Source organism: Filicampus tigris, chromosome 1, assembly GCF_054856515.1.
Source record: "Filicampus tigris isolate MCC_2025a chromosome 1, RoL_Ftig_1.0, whole genome shotgun sequence".
In the NCBI taxonomy this organism is placed as follows: domain Eukaryota; kingdom Metazoa; phylum Chordata; class Actinopteri; order Syngnathiformes; family Syngnathidae; genus Filicampus; species Filicampus tigris.
This window is the reverse complement of record NC_141217.1, coordinates 19057569-19079130: the sequence shown is the minus strand read 5'-3', so window position 1 is coordinate 19079130 and position 21562 is coordinate 19057569. Positions and strand designations below refer to the sequence as shown.

Here is a 21562-nt window from a genome sequence, read left to right as displayed (position 1 = left end):
TAATAATGTTTCCGGTGGCTGAAACGGAAAGTCGTAATAACAGTGTTCACCACTAGATGACAGACATCGCTCATCCAACTCCAGTACGTTATTTCTGCATCAGAAAGGAAGAGCAAGTCCTGGTCAGAAGCCTGCGTCAAGAAAATGGTGTCTTTCGGATAGAATAGGGAGCAGATTATACCACGGGATATAAACACAAACCTACCTGCCGAGATTGCTTAGAGACGCTATCAGCAATTTCAACATTAAGTTGCCGTACAACAATGATCACAAACATCTATTTGAAGTGCAAGAAGAACTATTGACAATTCGTTAGAAGTGCATGACAAGTTACTAAATTTGTGTTCTCTAAAAAGATCAAATAAAAATTTTAAAAAAGTATATATTCAAGGCTTAATGCATATGGTGTCTTAATTGGACAAGTGGCTGTTGTTACTGTTAGACATTTTTATAGTGAAGAATTGAAGAGGACTCTGGATTGGAACAAACACAGTAAAAACAAATTGTATCACAAATACGTGAGTAGTGAAATGTTTTAGACACACCACTTGAACAATTAATCATTTTTGTGGGCTAGTATTTCACACACACAAAATAACATTATTGGTAGGTTATAACCCTCTAACCACAAGGTATAACTTCTGTCAATTCTGACAAGGTCAAGGGAAAATTACTTTACTCATCTGTAACAACAAACCTAAATGATTCTCTGTCAAGGCGAAAAGAAGGAGAAACGAAAAGCTTTTCAACACAACGTTGCTTTGGTTGTAAAACATTTTAGTTTATATGTTGGCTGTAAATATATATCAAACACTGGTTCAACAAACAACAAAAGTCACAAAATGAATTTATGTGGTTATGTGGCCTGTCACCTCTCCTCACTGCTCCTCCTCTATCCAGTCTATAAATATAGGTGGTAAAAGACAATGCTTACGAATTTATGAATAGTGGTCTTAGTACAAAATATGTATTGAGACATTCCCAGTGATTGGTCCAGACGATTTCAGCTTGCCGCAATACAAACCACAAAGTTAGACAGACAATGTTACTTTTTCAAGGTAATTGTGACAGCCCTGAGAGTATGTCATGGCTTCCTGCAAACAATGAAATGCTCATTATTTCAGTTTTCATACTCTTTGTCTCATTTATTTCACAAAACTGGAAAAGGGTAAACTGTATGATGTCCGGGAGTTGTGTGCAAAGAGCCCATTTGGTGCCTTGGCTCAGTGTTGGGTCGGAAACACTGCTTTACACACAGAACAATTGTGGTTGATACAACAGGGTAGAAACAACTGATTTGGGAAAGATGAGTTCTCTGGCTACACTCGGCAACATTTCCCAGTGAGAAGAGTGAACTACCACACGGGACACAAATGTACTCTACATACTGCTTTGGGGAAACAGTAGCTTTGTCTCTTTGTGTATTAAAGTATGACATAACAGAATCATTGACATTGACATGATTTGGACTTTTAAAGATCATCTTTGCTCAGTAGCTGAAGCAAATGTCACGCTCAGGTAGTATTTGACCTTATTGTTGCTTAGTACACCGCTGAGAGACAGTCAAGGCCATTCCGCACACTTCACTACGATTCTCTTTCATTTTGATTTGAATCACAGCAGAAAAACCTCAGTTTCAGTGGACGGGAGTTCTCAGTTACACCACGTGAAGAGCACAGCGGTGTCTTTACCTGTAATTAAATGTATAAGACGAGCGTAAACAAGCCTGGAAATTGCCTTGCTCGCACACACTAATCCTGATGGCCTTTTGCTCACACACTTGCTCAGCTAGATCCGATAATGAGGCCACAGTGCAATTACTGAAATCAGGTAGGCAGGTTTGGGCAAATTAAGCCCAGCATGGCGTCTGCTTGCTAACATGACATGATAATTGGTTGGTGCGCCAAGATGCACAGAGACAAGGACTTCCCGAGGGAAACGATGGAGATAAGCCCTGAAGGGATAGTCACATAAAGACTGGCGCAATAACCTCCACGTCAATATGTTTATGACTAAGGACAGAACGGGTGATAGCAGGCAGCACTTCATTTGCAGATTAATGGACTGTGGGATTTCTTTGCCACTTAAGACACTTAAGCCCCCGGTGTAGTTACCCCTGCCTTGCCCTCTCCCCTTACCTGCTTTTTACAACCCTTCACATGGTTCAGGCCTTGCATACGCTTCAGCAAGCGCATGGGCCATTTCATTATCGAGTGTCTTATCCTTGGTCAGACCGGGATGTGCTCAAAATCAAGACGTTTACGACTGGATGGTGCTAAAGAGTGTTTGCCTCAGATACATTTCATTGAAATGCAGTGAAGCCAAAGTTCACGACCAAAAACGCATACTCGGCAACTAAGAAGGGGGCGTATACATACGGGAAGTGTTACCTTAGTGTTGAGAAAAAAACGTTTGCTGTTAGCGTGTGGAAACATCAGCACACCCTGAGAGCTCAGTTCAGCAAGCATGAATGAAGTAATTGAGCCTTTGTTTTGATTTTTAAGGTCTAGAGCTTGAGAACCAGTGTCTCCATCACAAAGGATATTGAATGAGAAGAATACCGGTCGGAGGAGGAACGAAAAGGGGTCATCGTCGTTGGCGGCTGGACACTAGATACACAAGTAAATGATCCCAACTGTTTTTGGTGTTGCAAGAACTAACAAGAGCAATCAAATAATAAGTCCATACAGTGGCAAATTCTTCCCTACAGCCTTTGCAGCTTGGTGAAATATTGTATCTAAAATGTCTGTAATTAAAAGAATAGTTTTAAAAAACCTTTGAGTTTCTGCACTTCACCACCTAGCATCACAATGTTTCGGAGCACCATTGATAAATAAATTATTTTTTTTTCTAAATTATTCAGGGGACCACATGATCAAAAACCCAAGGGGCCAGACCGCCACAGTGTCTCTCTCCCCTGTGCTATGACACAACGTGCGACAACCACATTTTTGCATTTCAAGTTTTATCTAACGACTACCTGGTAAAGTAGTATTTATAAAAAAAAGTGCTTCATTTTTATGGCAACATCCCAAACGTCAACATTTCAAAATAAAAATAAATAACAAGTGCATGATGTGCATCTGCTCTTTCTAACAATACTAAACAATAATAAATCAAATAGTGCATCTTATGAAAAAGTGATTCATATTTGTGCCACAGCAGCATATCACAGCATTCTTTTATCATCTCCCCATCTGTGAACGTTTTTTTTTCTTGCCAAGGATCCATGCAACACAGAGAGAAGCTGTAGTTGCACTCCCCTGGACTGTGCAAGACAGAGTGAAGTTAGAGTGTTTTATTATAGTTTTCAGTGAGCTTTTTAATCTTTTCCTTGCTCAAATCTAAACCCAGGGGATAGTTGGCATCAAACTTGGGTCATGGGTTGTGTTACCGTGCCTTCGAAGGTTGCATTCTTTTGAAACTGCATTCACTTGGTTACCTAGCAAACACATTGATCTGCCTTCGGGAGTTTCAATGCACACATACAGTATTTGTCAGTCCATTCGGTATTAAACTGGTGCTTTTCTAAATCACCCTTTCTTTTTTTCAGTATTAATAGCGACATGTTTACCGCCGCGGCTCACTTAGGCTTCTTCCTTTTATCCTCTTGCTTTGGGGGGAAATATCCGGCGTGAAAACGCTCGGCCTCTCCCGCTCTGCATTCCCCTCAATTTCACGTGCATGAAGAAGTAACACTGAAAATTTCCCCACTGTGGGATCAATAAAGGCCTTCTTATCTTATCTTATCTTATCTTATCTTATCTTATCTTATCTTATCTTATCTTATCTTAAGAGCTCAGAAGCCGCTTCCTCATTCTTTTTCAGCTGTCGCTAAAGAGGCCTGGCATTGCACGACGTTCCAGCGCCTCCTACCTTCCCAGGGGGCGTGTAACAAGGATGTTTTTTCTTTTTGGCAATATTCCGCAGGCCGGACCAACATGCTTGGCGGGCCTGATCCGGCCCCCCGAGCCGCCAGTTGTATAGCCCTGGAGGGCCCTGACTGAGCTTGCTGAAAGTCCCGTGAGCCTTTGACTATACTAAAGGCTCTGCAATTTTATGTGTCATGAACTTTCAAGATTTGTTTGATCACTCTGGTTGTGCGTATTTGTGACCGATTGTACAGCATGGGTAAGTGACTGGATGGTGAGAGTGTGTGTATGTGATTGATAGCATAAGTGTGTGATGCTGATGGGACTGATAAAATGATGTGAGGCTGCTGTACAGTTTTCCTGCTGCTACTCATATTATATTTCTCCCACTTTGATTTGAATGTTGTTTCTCTTGAAGAGTAGAATAAAAGAAGAAACAAAGAGAGATGGCCCTAACCAGTGAAGAGATAAGTTTTCACCAACTCACACACACACACACACACACACACACACACACACATGCGCATGCACATACGCGCACACACACCCAATCTCATGTGTTTACAAATAATGAATAGATGGATTAGAATGAAATTGGAATATTTGTGTCTTTTCTGGGAATCAATAGAAACACAAACACTAACACATTTCATACACAATATATGATACAATACATTACAACTTTATTTATATAGCGCATTGCATTACAGCCGCAGCTGTAACAAAGCACTTTACATTTAACAAATATAGCAATCATACAACAATAAAGACAGTGAAAGCAATAAATGAAAACACAACATTTAATGGAATGTCAATTCCAGAGGGAAGGACCAGCAACAGGTAACCAAGTTAAAAATTCCTTAATTGTTTCAAGTGAATGTAGAGTCACAAGTTCATAGTTTAATAAATCCGAATTGTGTTTAACGTTAAAATATGCTTACCAGCAATAATGTTATGAGGTTTCTCAATATTGGAAGGCTGTATATTGGATAATGTTATTAAATAGCAAATAAGTTAGTGTTGTTTAAAACACTCCCCTGGTATTTTTACCTGAACGTCTAAAAAGGTGCACCCAAAGTAAAACTCAAGCTGTACTTGAACCATTTGGAGTATGAGCATAGTTTTGGTCTCTATTTGAAGATAACACTTTGAATTTTTCTCCTCAACTGTCAGAAACTTTTTAAGTGCGACTGGCACTGAATTGTGGAAGTTTGAATAAATAAGAGAAGGCGGATTTTATGTCCGCCTATTTTTTTTTCTTTTCCAAAAATCTGCCTGGAAAATTTTGTATTAGGTGGTGGACTAAAGTAACACAACAGGATTGCAGCTCAAAGGCTCCTCCAATTCCATTTCAAATTTGACCATAATACGATAGAAAATGAGCATTCATACAAGTTCTACTAAGGGGATGTCCAAGCGAACCAAAAGTGTGCCATTTGAATCCCATTGCAATCATGTTGCAATGCTGCATGTTCACATACATAGGGGAAAAGGCTGCTATTGTGGAATGCTTCAACAATCACGAGTTCTAATGAAAAGTAAGACTTGGCGCTATCATATCCTACATCCAGATTTAAAAAACCCGCAGAAGAATCACAGAAGGTGACGCGATACGACGTGCGCTCTGACGCACAGCCCTGATGTCGCTGGGCTTTGAAAGTGTGTGTTCGCCCGGTGTTTTTCTTGAAAACAGTGTCCATGTTTTTTTTTTTTTAAGAATTTCATTGGCCGTTGAATGCGTCAATCACCATCTTAGCAAGTTTAGTTGTGACTGAATAAATAACTGACGAATCATCCATATGCAGGGGTGGTACTATTTACGCATGGAATATGTTCATTGGCTGTTGTTGAACTCTGACATGGGAAACATTAGTTTATTGGGTCAAGTAAGCAATCAAACTAAGGTACAGCCTATGTTTTGAATGCTCGTGTGTCTCAATCCGTCGAAGGTAACTCAATCTACGATGGAAAATATGTACATACGTAATATGTATATATATGTATCTGATTGCAACCTGTAACGGTTGCAGCAGCTAATAACGTGGCTTTATGGATGTCAGGCTTGTTGTGGACAAACTATATTACTAAGATACTTTTACTGGACCCTAATAGACGTAATATGATCATTGATGATGGATTATGAAATTGTGTCGGACATTTGAGGATGAAATGGTGAGTTGCAAATTTTTTGTGTGTTAGCATTGTTTTGACTTAAATGCTCGCCGAGCCTGCAGATATGATTGGATCTTATAATGTTTGGTATCATTCGAATCTGCGGAAACTCCGTTTTCTAACCATATATAACATGCCCAGGAATGCTGTGAAGTTGTTCAGTATGTAGTGAATGTCCCGGGTGCACAACCTACTCCAACCATCCACGGGTGTTGGAGTGGCAACGGGTTAATACTTTCTGTTGAAATTTTAAGTATTTTGTATAATAATAGCACATGGAAAAAAAAGATATACAGTTTGTATTGTAAATTATTTTATTTCGTTTCTTATGTAAATGGTCGAATCATATTCGGGATCAGAGGACAGGAAGTGAGTTTTTTTTTTTTTTTCAACAGGAAGTGAGTTTGGGACGGAGATCGCGAAGGAGAAGGAGCTCGAGAAAAGAGGGAGAGAGCCGAAGGCGGCCCATGAGTGGAGTAACAGTTAAGTGTACAGAAAGTGGACATATATCACTGTTGGCGAAAGTGTTCGACCAAGACTCTTTGGAAAACGTTGTGTGACAGAATCTTTCAGTTTGAGTGGACTACTCAGCAGAAGACTTCCGTTCGTGGAATTAGCCGCTAACACAGAGGCTAATCAGTGAGCATGGACTTTGCTACGCTGCTAGTGACAAGCTAACGCAACTGCGTGGATTAATACATTGCCGAGGACAACAAGGACCTGCCTGGAGCCGCACAGTGTCATGGACTTCGTGAACTTGACTGACATCGTGTGTTGGACGTGGAATCTCATCTCTTGCTTTCCTCATTCTTGCCGTTTGGACCACAGGAGTGAACCTGCTTAATTGAAAGGTACCTATATTTATTTTTGTCTTCCGGTGAAGGAGCCATTTTGTTTTAGGCTACTATGTACACAAGCATCGATCTGGCCAGCAACGTTACGTGACACTGGGGTTTGTGACTTTAGTGGTTGCCGGCTGTACAGTACAATACAATACAATTTTATTTGTATAGCACATTTCACAACAGCTGGAGCTGTAACAAAGCACTTTACATACAGACAACAAAATAGCCATAATACAATAAGTGGAATCAATAAATTAACATAAAACACTATATAGAATAGACACCGTAAAAGAGCCGAAAATTTCAGGTCTGGTCAAAAGCCAGAAAATAGAAATGTGTCTTCAACCGAGCTCGAAGAGGTACGCCGGGCCGAGGCCATTAGTGCCCGCCTCTAGGCCGGTCCGCGTCTGATTTTAAACAGGCTTTTGTCAGCAATTCTGACCGCAAACTTCAATTACATTTATATTCAATTATATATTTAATGTACTCACAACACAAACCGTTCAGTGATTTATAGACCAGTAGCAGAATTTTAAAATATATTCCATACCTGACTGGGAGCCCATCTAAAGCCTTTAGGACTGGAGTAATATGTTCTGAATTGTTCTGGTCAGAACTGGAGTTGCAGCATTCTGAATCAACTGCAGCTGTTTGATAGACTGTTACAAACATCAAGTCTACTGCAGATAAAAGCATGGATAAGCTTCTCCTAGTCTGCTGGGCGTATGCAACCCTTCACTCTAGATATGTTTTTCAGCTGGCAAAAGGCTGTTTCAGTGATTGTTTTTATATGATTACTGAAAATATATGCCTTATGACCCCCACAAACCTCATGTTGTACCTCAAACCTTGACTAAAACCCAATAAATGAGACATGCATGTATAGTCAACTTTTATCCTAACTGCTCTTTGCTAAACACACACAATTCATATATTGCATCCTAAACCCATAATGATTAGGTTAAATTCAATTTGAGAGTGGTAGGTATGAAGGTACCACCAACTGTGATTAAGCATGTTGCCCTCTTCCAACATATTACATCATTTTCAAATTGCACGCATCTCTGACTCTTTTACACCTTGTTCCCGGTGTACACTGACAATGCAGTGATTAGAAATACTCACTAGAGTAATCATGTTTTCCAGGAATGTGCATGAAGTAAATGTGGTGTTCAATGCTGTCAAAGTGTGCTTCGGCAACTTCACATTCTCTTCACTCCAGAAGACCTTGTGCTAGGAAATAGTAATAATGGCATTAATCTGGCGCCATGTTCATGGTCAACAATACAAGTCATGTGGGTTCTGTGCATTTGCCATCTGTGTCCCCGGCATTGTAGTTTGACATCACAGGAGCACCTATTCATCACAGTTTCATAATGTACACTCTAAAAACAGTTTGGCTAAAAATAACACAATTTGGGGGCATAAATGGACCAATCCACTAATTGGGTCAATTTGACTCACTTTCTTGCATCTTTCTACCCATTTTTGGATTGTTTTCTGCAAAAACAAACCGGGAAGTTGGTCCAAATTGACCCAAGTAGTGGATTGGTCCATTTTTGACCCATTAATTGTATCATTTTTAATCCAACTGTTTTTAGAGTGTATGGTTTGAAGTTCGTTCATGTAAGTGCAATGTTCTTCCAATGATGTATTCATTCATTCATTCATAATATTAATGAATCGTTCATTCCATTTGCTTCATTATTACAAATCAATTGCATTTGGACCACTATTATATCAGTCTAGTTTATTCACATTATACCCCTGCCATGCAACTGCCCCATCAAATGGTCAAGGTAGGAATGACAGCAAATATGTACATTTTTTGCAACATTAGTCGTATCTAATTACGGTCCCATATAGATTTTGTCCAAATGCAACAATTGCACAGATTGTCACGAACCTTTGGGAATATGGCCAATTAGGCAAAAAGGTTAAGTAAACCTGAATTGAACAAAAGACATGCATAATAACATTGCGGAATAGCTACCGCCCTTCTACAGTGAAAGACCATTTTAAAAACTCCATGGCCCAGCCCACTGTTTCACCCAGTAAAGAACGGTGCATAGAGATGCCAGGTGTGCACTATACAAAAAATAAAATGGCATCAGTTCAATAAGCTCTTTCCATGGAAAAAGCCCTACCAGGAGGCAGACCTATAAAGAGGCTGAGATACTTGTATCAAGCTGGAAACTTTTATTTGACACAAGTTAATTAGACACGTTCATCTCTTTCATCACAGCCACCTTTCTCTGCTAAGGTTCCATAACTCGATCTGGCATTATGGCAGCACACAGGAGTTTTGGCTCCAGTGTCAATCAATGGCACTGCTCTCTGTTCACTTACTCCTTTTGTTGTACATTTATATTCAGTGGCCTTCGCGCTTGTAAAGAAGCACAGAAAGGTTCCCCAAATTAATTGGATCAACGATTAAGTGACAGTCGTGCTGCCCTACTGAGCAGAGACAATGGCAGAAGAAAGGGTCAACGCAGGCGTTGGCTTAAAATTGACACTTGAATTAGATAATGAAGAATGGAAGGCAGGAGGAAAGGAGGGAGGCCAATCGGTGTGAGGTCTTCTTGGAGGTTCACACTGAAAAACTTAGCCTGTGTGGCCAGAGACAGACTCTTGGTTCACTGCCGTTGCTTAGCAACGTAAATATACCAAGCAAATATGAATTGAAATTGATATTTGCTTTGTAATCAAAGAGACAGCGTCTTTATATCACTCATTAAATCCTCACATAAGTTAAAAAAAACAACAAAAAAACATTCAGAATCATGTAGAAAAACACCTCATAGCATATTGACGATGTCCTGTGAAAAGCACGTAGGTCCAATTTTGGATTAAAAACAAATGTCACATTAATGCGATGCCTGTAACATGGAAACAGCATTCATGGAAAAAGAAGAAGAATTTAAAAAATGGACAATTTTTTTCACGGGACAGCGACGATATGCTAATTAGTACACAATGACATCATTGTAATTTGGGAAATGAAATACAAAGTGGTGGGTAAGAAATATAGTCTAGCATGACAATTTTTGACAGCCCTATCATGCAAGTGTTGAGATTTCAAAGCCGACTAAATACCGTATTTTACGGACTATAAATCACGTTTTTTTTTCATAGTTTGGCCGGGGGTGCGACGTATACTCCAGAGCGACTTGTGTCCTAACAAGAGACGTTTGGAGTGGAGTCTGTTAGCCGTTAGCGGCTAGTAGCAGATGCGCGCATCTTCATCGTCGTGTACGGGCGGGGATTGAGCAAGTTGTTGAGTCTGTGGAATGGATTGGAGTGCTAACTGAAGCCACATTGCTCCCTATCACTGTGTCCGGTCACGCTCTTTGATTCGAGTGACTGTTTGGATGAGGCGCTCCGGTGAATCCCCCCAAATTCACATATAGTGAATGTAAGATAAATGTTACCATCATAGCTCAGTGGAAATGTGTGCTTAGCGCACAATTTTATTATTTTGATTTATGTGGACACATTTAGCAGCGTTACGCGGCGGAGGCAACTTGGCTTCCGGGTGGTGGAGGGGGGGCGTTGTGTAATGTAACGTAAGCATACCGTTCAGCCTGTTGTCTCTATTCTATTTTTATTTTAAATTGTTCGTTATTTAACTTTTAAATGTCATGTCTGTTCTTGATGTTGGATTTTATCAAATACGTTTTCTTCAAAAATGCGACTTATTCTACGGTGCGACTTATATATGTTTTTCTACTTTATAATGCATTTTATGGCTGGTGCGACTTGTACTCCGTAGCGACTTATAGACCGGAAAATACGGCAAATACATTATACCTTTAAATCACGAGGGGCTCTATCAGTTCTCTCATAGTGAAAGACCTTTTATTATATGAATAACTGCCGGTAACTATATGAAGATGTTTTTCAATGTGAAATTAATACTTATTACTTAACCTTTCACTTTTATTCAGTTTAACACCATCAAACAAATAAAGTGAAGATGAGTTGCTCTCCCAGGAGTGCATACAACCATAGTGTCATCGCAAAGAACTGCGTGTCCCTCCCCACAAGAATTTCAACATTCGGCTCAACAAACAGAAGTACAGATACAACACAATTTTTTGCTTTGTGTGCTTTGAAATTATAGGCTGCAATTGGGGAAAACATACAGCAACTTAGTTGAGGGAATGACCAGAAGCACAGATAAATGCCACTCAGAACTGAAGGTGCCCACAATTATAATCAATCAGTGCACAGCTACGTGAAAAATGCACACTATTCTGCAAGTAACCGTATTTTGTAGTACAATTGTACTCATCACTGAGCCCACAATCTGTCTGAAAGGTTTGCTGTATTGTACAGGATGCATGTGTGGGCCAACAGTTGAATGACTAGATTTTTTTTTTTTGTAGTCGATGCATTTGTCATGAAAGTTGAGTAGAAGTCAATTTATCGATGACATTGTTTTTTTGTTTTTTTTTAATACAGGGTACTGCGGACTGATGTCATGTAAAGACAGAATTGGACAGACCAACTGAAAAATGAATAAAAAGAAAAAAGCTTTAAAAAAACGTAACTCACAATTGCGCTAATTGTACAGTCGTTGTTGTGATTCGTGGAAGCCTGCATGTTTTTCTTTTAAGAGCCAGGCAGTTTCTTGTATTACATAGTGTAGTGTGTTCCAACAGCATCGTAGCCAGGTCTAAAAACTACAAATGGCACTTTTCCAAGCAAGCAGGCTACATCCACATTTCTTTTTCTGTGGTTAATTGGGATGCTATCCTCTTTATTTATTTATGTTACCGGTACGTACATTGCTGTATCTGAAACACTTTCTTTTATGCATGTAGCTTTTTAAAATTTAGACTTTTTCCTACGTGTTTCAAGACAAAACAAAAACACTATTTACAATAAAGACTATTTTTACACTATATTCCATGAGGAAAACTTTAAAAATAGACCTAAACAACTCAAAAATATAAAGCAAAAAAAAAAACACTGAAACTTGACTAATAAGTCACAGAATAAAAAACTCTTATGTTCATACTGACTTCGAGATCTCATCGGTCAAATGTTTGTGTGTTTGATTGGAGGGGAGGAGCACATAACAAAAGCCGAGTTCACGCTTCAGATTTGGCCGTGATATTTCTTGATGGCTTTTGGAGCCTCCGATCTGAGGAAAATCAACCTCCTGCTGCTCCAGCTATTCACGTATTATGTGTGAGCTCTTCAGAGATGTGAACCCCACTGCTGGAGCCGAATATTTCGACTGTGATTGATCTATGCTATTCGGCAAAACCTGGAGAAAGTCGACAATTACAGCTGTTGTTTAAGTGCATTGCTACCACACATTATTAATGGTGAACCGACACAACACAAACACATCCTTACTCACTTCACACCTGCGTCCAGATCCCTGCACCCATCTCTTCAACAAAAGCTTCCAACCTATTATGAGAAAAAATTAAAGGAAATTGATCATGGAAATGATTTTCTATTTGAATGCAACAAATTGTTCTCATACTGGGTTGTGACAGCGTTCTCTAAATTGGTAAAGAATCACACGTCATACCAGTCTATTTCCATTGTGCTTTGACAAGGAAAAACGCACGTGCATATGGCTCAGTCTGTGGGTGCAAACATATGGAAGCGATTGCTTTGGTCTCAAAGGACACTTAAACCATTCGGACAGAAAAAGGGCATTGTGGAGAGTGTGTGTAAGGGTCCTCCAGCAATATGTGATCACGTCTGAGTATATAGGTTGTGGCTTTGTTCAATGACCTATAGCACAGTGTAGTGGGGACTGTGGAAATGAAAGTGGGGGAACATTGGAATGTTGTATCAAGGCCTCAAGCACAGGATGGAAACAGAGGGAGGTATTTGTTAAGGTTTGAAGAGTTTGCTTCTTATATTTAAATGTCATTTCTAAAAACTGACATCATAAATGTTGAGATCAAATTTCTTTTGCGCAAAGGTTCAATAAAAGGTAGGGTTGGGATTGTTTCAAAATGAAGTCAGTCGGTTATTTAATCCAATTATCATAATTTGAAAGGAACTCGATTACTTTGGGTTACTCCAATACCAAATATTATGGCTGGGACGATACGCTTTTGTCCCAATCCAATATGGATCCCAATACTTGGGTTGCGATCCGATACGTATTACGATACTTAAATATTATAAAAATATGTATATAAAAAAACAGAGGCATTTGTTTCCAGTGCCATTTTACATTTATTCAAGTGTCACGATTGAAAAGTTCATAAACTTTTCCAGTAACTGTTCCTGATACGCAGGAGTGCAATAAATAAAACTCTATTTACAAAGCTCAACTATAAGCACCTCAAATGTTCCAAAAGTATGTTATAGAATGTGCAAAACATAACATAACATATCATAAGATATAGAAAGTATCGATGCTTCCTCAATGTATCCATACTTGATATTGGCATAAAATATCAGGATACATCGCGATATGATGTTTTTAACCCCAGCCCTTCCAAATATGCTAAAAATGACAAAATAAATTAAATAACAATAAATATGTCTGTATATAGTTGTCTGGTCTTTTCTCTTTTTATCTTTAATATGCATGCTTTTGGATTGCGGGAGATAGCCAGAGCCCCCGGGATTCAAAACCAGAACCTCAGAACTTTGAGATGTGCCAACTTTCTTCATGGCCAATGAAAACCGCTCCACTCATTGCAGAAGCAGAAATTCACTCGCTGGAGTCCATGCAGAAGAAGAGATGCGCACAAAGCACGTTTATAAGGAACTACAAGATCTCCACTGGCAGATTGGCCGCTGTGAAAAACAAACAGCTGTCAAACATTCCACAATTCTTGCACTGTATACTGTATGTACATGTCCATATAAAATGTATATCATATATTTATTACAACAAGAGAAAGAAGACTGATGATGGTGGGAGAGCTGAAGTGCTTCCTTAGCTTTTTGGTCCTCAAGCCACCATCTTATTGATGGGGTTCATCAGAGTGACCAAGTGTGCTGAAGATGAGACGATATGTATGGCAAAATACGGTTGAACATATGTATACTTGAACAGCATCCAGTGACACTGACCCTGCTCATCGCGGAACCGTCCCTATTCTTTTCAAGAAACCTCATGGTCATTCTCTCTTTATTCAAACGTCTTTCCCCAGTCGGCGTAGCTGCCATAACCACCACACCCGCCCTCAAGATCCCTGCATTTGCCAATAGAACCTAAAGAGACGACAGCGTCGTTTTGGCCCTCCAGGGGTTGCTTGAGATGGAGAGGCCATCCCTGTCATCCTGGCTTTCTAGTGAAAAGAGCGGAGCCAGCAGGGGATGGCTATATCTCCTGGGCCTCATCATGTATGAGTATACAAAACAACATGCAACCTCATTCTACCATCTACCCTGCGTGGCTTTCATGATCTCTGGAATGTGCTCAAAGGTTTTCAGGAACTTCAGGTGACTGGATTGGGTGTGCCAAATCCCTCCTCGGTTTCTCCTTTTTTTTCTGTCCCGTTTTGTTTTCCTTATTAGGAAGGCTTTTCTTCACGAAACAATCTGGGCTGCACTGTATAATTCATGCAAAGACCTTGTCCCTCTTGCATGTTTTGAAAGACGGCGCAGGTTGAAACCCTTTGTCTTTCCTCTACTTTGCATGGCTTTCCTGAAAAGACTCTCCAGCAGTGCTATGGCGCTCTTTGAAAAGAAAAGGCGAGAGGGACAGAGAGAAATGTGACACGTTGAAAAGCACAGAGTTTTGGTGTACAGGACGTAGTCCCAGAGAACATTGGGGGAGAGTCAAATTAATGGCATCAGACAGCCTTGTGACAGGAGAGGCCATTATGTGACAGTAGCACAAAGCCTTAAAGACTGGATTCCAACAGTGAAAAAAAATACAATAAAATGACACATAAAAAAAACACCCCCACTCTTACCAATTCTGTATAAAGTTCCTCACAAAAGAAGGCCTCTCTGAGATACTTTGAGTAACCCACGTAATCCATGATTTTTAAGCCAGGGCTTAATATTTTCTGTTTATCTTTGCCTTTCATGGGAGATTGGCTAATATAAATGTGAACAAAGCATGCGTTAATAATAGAGATAAGAGTGTCTTCATAATCTTTGCTGTAAGGCAATATAGCATGCTACACCGACACCACAATCATAAACAGCACATGCAATGGATATAAAGCATGCACCCCAGTTTAAAAAATAAAAAAGACACAAAAATGGTGTCTAAATAGAGGATTATGACCTAACAAATGATATGAAAGTAACTCCAAAATGACCATTATGAATACAAGTTAAAATGTTGGCACGTCTGCCTCACAGTTCTGAGATGAGGTTTCCAATCTCGGCTCTATCTTTCCTGTGTTTCATTTGCATGTTCTCCCTGTGTATGCGTGAGCTTTCTCCAGCTTCCTTCCGATAACATGAATTTTAGGTTCATTGAAGACTAAATTGTCCATTGGTGTCAATGTGAGTGTGAATAGTTGTTTGTCTACCTGTGTCCTGTGATTGGCTGGCGTCCAGTCCAAGGTGTCGCCCACCTCTCGCCCAAAGTCAGATGAATTGGGCAACAGCTCACTCATGACCCAAATGAGTATAAACAGTGTTTTGGGACTACCAGAGGTGGGCATTGCGTCTGACCGACGGACCGGTCCGTCTATCCGTCTATGACCGTTTTACTAATGTTAGACGATTTTTCACGGTTTTTACGGCTACGTGTCAGGAGTGGGGCACCTGCATGTGACGTGTTACCGGTGAAGTCCATTCTCGATGCCGTTTGGCTGACTCGGACTGACCGGGCGCGTCTGAAATATAGATGGGAATTCAGACTGTAGATGGACTAAAGCATAGATGAATGGAGAAATCTACCCTGAAATTGTTCTTACCCTTCCGGTGAGAGTCGCAGAAGCAGAGAGGAGTTTTTCCAAGCCAAAACTTGGAAGAAAAGGGCAAAAGTATGTCTCGCCCAGGGTGAAAAACAAGTCAGGTTCGGCTCTGAATAGTTTTATCACTTAATTGGAATGGATGTGGCCTGCAAGTGTGTGTCTGTCTTTTTGTTGATGCATGTCACATGATTAATTCCTCATTTCTATGTTGGCCTTGATGGAAGTTGAAACTGTTACTCGATACCTTTTTTTTGTGTGTTTCGAGTGTTGTTCTTCTTTTGAAACGGCTTGCGTCTGACAAGGGCACTGTCGTGAAAAGGACCGGCATTCCATTTCACTTCAAATAGAAATAGTAAACATTAAATGATAAAATTGTAATACATATAGCCCCAATCCTGTCTGCTGGCAGACTGAAGATCTTTGATTCATCTTGACCGAAAAACACGTGTATTGATTTGTAACATGAAAGAAGAAGAATCTTTATTTGTCATGTACACACACATACACATAGTTTGACCTCTGCATTTGACCCATCACAGTAGTGGACACAGCAATCACACACTGGAGCAGGTGGCTACTCCAGCGCCCAGGAAGCAGTTTGTGTCTGTGTCTTGCTCAAGGACACCACAGCCAAGTGTGGGTATGATGTTGGGGGTGGATGTTCTGTTGCCGCATCCCCTCAAACTCTTGTCAACATGACAGGTGTTTTTCATTGGTTCGGCCGGTTGTTGAGTCGAACCGGGTTCCCCATGTTGAGAGGCTTAACCACTTGGCCACGGCAAATACAGACAGTAGAGTGGAAATGCCACATTTGCAAATGCTCAAATATTAATAGGGGGATGTGGAAGTTCAAGAAAAAACAAACAATAACGTAACAGTTCCAGCGCTTAGATTATTAGGGGAGGGCATTATTTGCTGGAGGGATAATTCAATCCTCCAATCTTTGACTAGTAACTAGTTAACAGAGTCTTCAGATCATTCACTGTTTTTACTGTTGAATTCAACAGCAAAACTAAACTTTTCAGTGAAGCAGGAAATTCCTTTCTTCTTTCCTTCCAGAGCATTGATTGCATTTTTGAAGTGGAAAATAGTCCAATAATAATTAGCAATTATACGAATTTTGGGCGTTTGTTAATTAAAAGTTGAGTTAATTTCAGTCTTGTTAAATCCAGAACTAATCGTGTTGTGTCATGTAAGTTCTATTCATATTTCACAACAAGTGTAGATAAATTAAACCATAGCACAGGTTGTCTTTTGAAAATAATACCATGTTTTTTAAAATCATGAAATCACATTTGTAGGGGGAAAAAAAAAAAAAAGATCCACCTATGGGCCAAATACAACAAGCATAAGCGTGATGTCATATCAAGTTATCGAACAATTTTAATTGAATGCATGTAGTAGTATGTAAGGCAAATGCAATCAAATTATAACAGCTTGGAGATGTGCAGGTTCAGAACAAGGCTTAGTCAGTATATCGGACAGAGCACAAGTATAGCATGACGTGAACGCAACACACTAAAAAAGCCTTTCAGGCCTTCCTTGGCTGGAGCCACTGAGTCAAGAGTACACAAAAAGATGACATAGAGGATCACGCAAAGTTCATACATACTGTGTATGATGCACAATGACGGAAGCAGCTCCAAATGTAAGAAGGACAAAATGCCCCCAGGTCTCATAAGAGACATTTAAACTTGCAGATCAGATGAGGGAGGCAGTTTTTGCTATTTTGTCGTTGTATGTAAAGTGCTTTGCTACAGCTGTAGCTGTTGTGAAATGCGCTATATAAATAAAGTTGTATTGTATAGGAACAAACGGGACCAATCAGAGGAATGTGTACACACATACCGCGGTCAAGGTCATAGGGTCAGAAGTTCTGCTAGGAAAGACAAATAGAGATGGCAGCGTGAGAAATGCAAGGGCAGAAAAGAACGCCTCGTAGCACAAGAGCTATACTAACTCATAAAGGATCCGAACAGGAAATGGCAACCAAAACACACGACCATCGAGAATTGCAGAGGGGATGTTCTGTAAACTCAAGCAGATGTGCTTGAGTGCTGGACTCAGTGTTATAGTAGTCTGTAAAAGGAAGGAGAGGGTCTTCAGTATGGATGCGAGACTAACAGCAGAATGGGTTAATTAAATAGCATTGCTCCCCTATTGTCCAACAGACATGGTCATGACACGACGTGCCACATTAGCCTGCCTGAGGAGGTACTCGAGTGATTAAAAGACTCAAACACAACAAGAGCTTTGGACCTGATGGGATCAGTGGGGAAGCAAGAGTGGCTGGTGGTGAGGAGCTCACAGAGGAATTCACCAAGCTGTTAAACCAAAAAAATAAATGAAAAGAAGCAACCAGTGGAGTGGCTGTGATCCATAGTAGTAATGCTACCAAAGAAAGAGCACATCATGGAATGCAGTAACTACAGAAAGATGACCAAGTCCATGACATTTGGTGATCAGCACAGTCCAACGGCCAACAAGATGGATGACAAGAAAGTGGACATTGTCCAAGTATTTCAGTATCCTACCAGCCTTGGGACGATGACTGCAGCAAAGCATTGAAGCATAAATTAATGAAGGCATATAGTGCAATGGGATTTTTTAACACACCATGCCAGGGGTGTCAAACTAATTTTTGTCGCGGGCCACATTATAGTTACGGTTGCCGTCGGAGGGCCGTTATGACTGTGAATCCATATAAATGTATGACCGCCTTATATTATCACATATACACACATTGATAAAGGACTGGTTTTGAAATCACAAGCCAATAAATAGTTTTTCACCAATTTAAAAAAATATTTTTTTATGGGGGGTATTGGTGACAAAAAATATTGCAATATCTCATATCTCAGTACTGTTAAAAGTAAAGAAAGTTTGAAAGGAACATGAAGTCAACACATGATTTGGTTTCGCGGGCCACATAAAAGGATGTCATGGGCCGGATCTGACACCTGTGCATTATGCTATGGAACGATAAGGCAAGTCAATGCAGCTTTATTTATATAGCACATTCGTACACATGGCAACTCAATGTGCTTCACACAACCAAAGGCACAACACCCAGAATAATTTACAAACAAAACAGCTAAAGATATCTAGAAGCAAAGCAGAAGAAAACAAATGTATAGCTTTTTTAAAAATCTGGATGTCTGAAGGCTGACTTCACTTCTGGTGGCAGTTTATTCCATCTGCATGCAGTATAACAGCTAAATGCCCCTTTACCAGGTTTGCTTTGAACTCTGGGGCTCTTCTAATTGACCCGACCGAGTCTGCAGACCTTAGAGCGTTTCTGGGTTTATATTCAATCAGAATTTCTTTAATGTATTCAGGACCCAAATCATTTAGTGACAGTGATTCAGTGAATAAGGACATTAGCCAAGGGGTGTGTCAGGTTATGTGCATTCAACATCCTACTGTAGAGAGACCTGGACCCTAAAAACAAACAAACAAACAAACAAACAATACAGACATCTTCAAACTCAATTGCTTTAGAATGAAAGGATACCGATGCTTACTGAACGTCAGAATATGGAACAACAAGGTACTTTATGGCAGCGAGTGAACACGGCAGATAGCACAAGAAAAAACAAAGTGAAGACGGTTATGCAGAGAACGACGAATCTCTTTGGTCACTTATGTAGAATGCTAGACCAAAGACTCATCAAAACAATAGTCTTTGGTATAATTGAAAGTACAAACAAATGTGGAAGAGAGAACAGCTACATTACATCAAAGAATGATGCCCGTAGAGCGTTCAGCAAAGTAACATGATTGCCATATCAGGTTAAGTAATTTAAGTCAAGTGAATATAAAATAAAATACCTTACCAGCCATAATTCTCTTTTCTTTCATTCCAACACCCACTTTCTCACCACTCTTTACATTTCAGATCAAGCAAGAGGTATGTTTTTTCTTCTTTACAGGCAACTCAAACAAAGCTACTCGGGAGGGTGAGGGCATGAGACCAGTTCCTGTTTCCTTCATCATATTCATCCCACCACACACATAGCATTCTTTGTTCCTCTTGGGAGTAAGGTATCACATCCAACAAAAATTTGGATAGTATGTGCTCAGTTAAAAGCTAGAGCATCGTGTAATCACATACACCTCCCTCCAGCTGAAGCTTGGAGTGTGACATTTCAACAATGCTTGCAGGAATAACAGACTCAACTGTCTGACAACAATTCATCCTTCCTGCTCTCTTCAGAACATAATCGTCCCATATACTACACTGTCTGTGTAACGTCCATCTGAGGACTGACCATGAGGTCCAAGCAACAGCAGTGAGACGGATACTTTTCTCCCCCCAAAGTGTCCCTGTATTGAATGTTGATACTGTGTGGAATTCCTTCCACACCGGCATTTAGAGCTTTCTTTCGGAATATTTTCCCTCTCCCACAGTGCACGTAGAGAAGAGTATTTGGCAGCGAGTGTTGTCTCTGTAATTCAACAGGCTAGCTCTATGGAAGCAGAGACAAACTATGGTGGGAAAGATAGAATTTACTTCTCTGCTTTCTGCCATGGAAACGTTCCAGTGGTTCCCAGCTGTTCTAATGCTGCATGACCTAATATATTGGGTATATCAAAACAGTGTAAGAGTTTGGTTGTTTTTTGTTTTTTTTTAAAAATAATTCCCATTAGCATTTATTTTGTCTTACAGCAAGTTGGGACAAAATATTGTTACGGTATATCAATATTTCTTAAGCCTGATATATACCAAGATAATGACTTTGAGCCCTATTCGTCCTTCTGATCAGAGCCAGCAAAAACCAGACTATCTGAAGGCTCAAAAGATGATCCTGACCACTTGTCCTGTGCTTGAACAGTGACTTTTTTTCTACCCAATTTGCTCAGAAAACAGTCAGGGCCAACAATCGGAACACTTACCAGGGCTACAGACGTGCGATGCATGAACCCCACCATTGCATCAGTGCTTGCATTCTGTAATTGTCTTCCAAGTCTTACCACAACGGAAATGACAAGGAGAAGAGTTGAGAGGAGATTTCCATTGCAGTGGAGTTACCAGGTAAAGCAACAGCTAATGACTCAATAAAACAAAAATGTGACGTTTGCTGCTCTAATTGCAGTATGCAGTACTTCAAGCTGCTACATGCCAAACCCAATGGGAGTGGGGACAAAGCAAACACAAGCTGGAAAAGTTGGATATTGAGGGCTGCTGTGTTCTTGAAGCAACACGTCACTCAACAAGCCACCAAAAACAGCGTACATGATATCACAGCAGTTGTTGACGGTTGCTTACTACACCATAATAGGGCACAAGTTTAAATAGTCCTCTAAAACACGTACAGCGGACCCTCGCATAATCGCAGTTTGGCACCCGCCCCTGTTTTTCATGAAAAAACGCATATTGGAGGTTTAGCAGCATTTCTTTGAGGAATTTTTGGGGTTAAAAAAATTTACCCTTCAATGCATATTGGCCGTCAATTATATGCAGATTTTTACAATTGGTAGGCCAGCCCAGACCCTCTCCCCGGCGAATAGTGGGGCTCCACTGTATATAAATACAGTGGTATAAATACATATAAATATACTGTATAAATACAGTGGTACCTCTACTTACGAACGTCTCTTCATATGAAATTTTCAAGTTACGAAACGCCTCAACGGGAAAATATTGCCTCTATTTACAAAAGAAATTTCAGGATACGAAAGGTAAAAGTATGGGGTGATACTCACAGTATAGGCTCCTACTCGCAGCTCCGGAGTTTCCTGAACGCAACATAGCTGCTCTGCCATTGGCTAGCCTAGCATCTTCCTGGCATCCCGTTGGCTAAGA

At 40.2% G+C, this 21562-nt stretch overlaps 1 long non-coding RNA gene across 6 annotated transcripts in view; it reads left to right on the top strand.

Moving 5' to 3' along the window:
- Positions 1-5803: 5803 nt before the first annotated feature.
- The window catches only part of LOC147153125 (uncharacterized), a 76775-nt gene continuing 61016 nt past the window's right edge, over positions 5804-21562 (top strand). For 3 of the 6 annotated variants that reach the window (XR_015088520.1, XR_015088522.1, XR_015088523.1), the window contains exons 1-2: positions 5804-6044; positions 6440-6895. This is a non-coding gene — a long non-coding RNA (uncharacterized LOC147153125). Of the gene's footprint in view, positions 6045-6439; positions 6896-11353; positions 11386-14028; positions 14363-17927; positions 18375-21562 lie in introns of those variants that run through there. The other 3 variants (XR_015088518.1, XR_015088519.1, XR_015088521.1) reach the window with 3 other exon arrangements.